Source organism: Galeopterus variegatus, unplaced genomic scaffold (genome assembly GCF_000696425.1).
Source record: "Galeopterus variegatus unplaced genomic scaffold, G_variegatus-3.0.2 Scaffold2402, whole genome shotgun sequence".
Lineage (NCBI taxonomy): Eukaryota > Metazoa > Chordata > Mammalia > Dermoptera > Cynocephalidae > Galeopterus > Galeopterus variegatus.
Genome location: NW_007728513.1, coordinates 461,710 through 463,978, shown reverse-complemented (window position 1 = coordinate 463,978; position 2,269 = coordinate 461,710). Strand labels below are relative to the sequence as shown.

General features: G+C 34.6%; 1 protein-coding gene across 1 annotated transcript in view; it reads right to left on the bottom strand.

The window, feature by feature from the left end:
• CPEB3 (cytoplasmic polyadenylation element binding protein 3) overlaps window positions 1–2,269 on the bottom strand; it is a 126,265-nt gene that overhangs the window by 106,979 nt on the left and 17,017 nt on the right. The window lies entirely within an intron of this gene.

Sequence of the window (2,269 nt, the reverse complement as noted above, 5' to 3'; positions counted from 1 at the left end):
AAACCAAAAGGGGCCAACCGGTTAGCTCAGTTGGTTAGAGCATGGCATTGTAACACCAAGGTCAAGGGTTCAGATCCCCATACCGGCCAGCCGCCAAAAAAACAAAAACAAAACAAAAAAAACCTAACTGGAATCTAGTAAATAAAGATTTATTGTCTTGTGCTTTTAATCCTAAGAAACAACCAATCCATCCTTACTTCTCAGTAAGTTCTAAAAGTCCCCTGCTCTACTCAGGAAGATTTGCTCAATAACCACATTTACAGCTCATTTTTCTTTCCTCATTCTGGATTCCCATTCCATCTAGCCAAATCCTATCTATCTTTCAAAATAGAACCACAGGGAATCCTTTCTCAAACTTTTTTTTTTTTTAACCATTGTATGCCAAATTTTTCTTGCCCCTTCTTGACTATTCATAGCAACTAACACATCACACGATCTGTTTTTGGCAGCTGGCAGGTATGGGGATCCAAACCCTTGACCTTGGTGTTATCAGCACATCATACAATCTGGTACTTGCTTTCCATAAGATGCTGTCTCATGTGTGTTAGTTCCTGATGACAGGATCATTTATGTCATCCACAATACCTAAGACAAGTCTAAGAACATAGTATGTACCCTATAAATATTTATTGAATTCAAACTCACAGTTAACATCATTGCCACATATAACACATGAATCTCTATATTCATAATATAATAAAGTGAAACTATATAAGAGTATTTAATAATTTTGCACATTGCAGATGGTTTCTACACCTGTCTGTATAGAACACAGATCTTTTCTATACAGTTTGTCATTTTACAATACTGACTACTGTGAGAATTCATCAGACCAGACCATTAATAATAAATGCAATGCAAATTATGTAGAACACACTTTCTTTGATAGTTTAGAATAAACATGAAGTGTCTTAGGGGTATCACGAATATTATGATCACGCCACAGGAGATTAAAGATTGGGTTTTGAACTTGCTTATAACACTCCCTAGAAGAAACTTCTTAATATAAATCCCTGATGTAAGCTTGCTTGCCTATGGCCTGCTTGCATAAAACTGGAATATAAAATGGGCAATTGCTTAACTTCTTGGACAGCATAAAATGGCTGCCTTTTTGAATATTTAATTAATTGTAACAAAAGCTGAAGCATCCTTTTACCTAGCTTTGTCCTCTTTGCTGAAATCTTCACTGTCTTTCAATGTCCTTTGATGTCTCAGTATTCAATACATTCTCTATTATTTATGTCCCTTTAACAGAATGTGTCACTTCAACCTCCCTGTCTGCTTCAATCCTCCACTATATCCCCCAATGTGAAGAAATACACTATCAAGAGATTTTTCTGCCCTTCCTCCTCACCCCAGGCCTTGAATTTTTGACATTAAGCTATAATTTCCACTCAGCCTTTTTCTATGTTTCTGTTACATTTAACAGAATCTCAGCCTAAATTAAAATACCAAATATCCCATTATATTTTAAAATGAAAATCTTGTGTTATACCTGCACAATTCACCTACCTTAAAATACCTACTCTGGAATAATATTTCATATTCTGGGTAACACCAGAGTTGATAAGTAAAATAGTATCAATATTCTTGGCAAATAAGTAGAAAGTAGGCAGTAAGCTCTAAACATTAACTAAAATAATTTTGTTATCTGCAGATGAGCTCACTGACATTTTTGTAATGCTGAGGAATTCGAGGTAAAAACATGATAAAAATCTATCTCCCCACCCAGCCCCTAATCTTCTACAATGCTAAATTTATAATGCCTTTGAAAGCAGAGTTTAAATTTTTCCATTCACCAAAAGTTTTACTTTGTGACAGCTGACAGTACTAGCACAATTGGTCTGTCTTTATTCTGCTTAAAATCAACACAAATTTTAATGTGACAAACATTGCAAGATTGTATGTTTCATCAGCATTGTAAAATGACTCAAAGTGGCTGGCCAGTTAGCTCAGTTGGTTATAGCACAGTGCTATAACATCAAGGTGAAGGGTTCAGAGTCCTTCCTGTACCAGCCAGCCGCAAAAAAAATAAATAAATTATAAAAAATTAAATGGTTCAAAGTATTTAGATTGTGTTTCTGCAGAAAAAGAGCCAACTATTTTTTAACTAGATTCAGTTATTTTGATGTCATTACATATATTTAAATAATAAAGCCTTTTCTTCCCCAGGTAATTTTTCCACTTTGAATGAGAACTATGGCAATAAGGTGCCTGGTAAAGCTTCACCTTAAACTGTCATTTTAAAATATAAAAATGACCTCCTTCA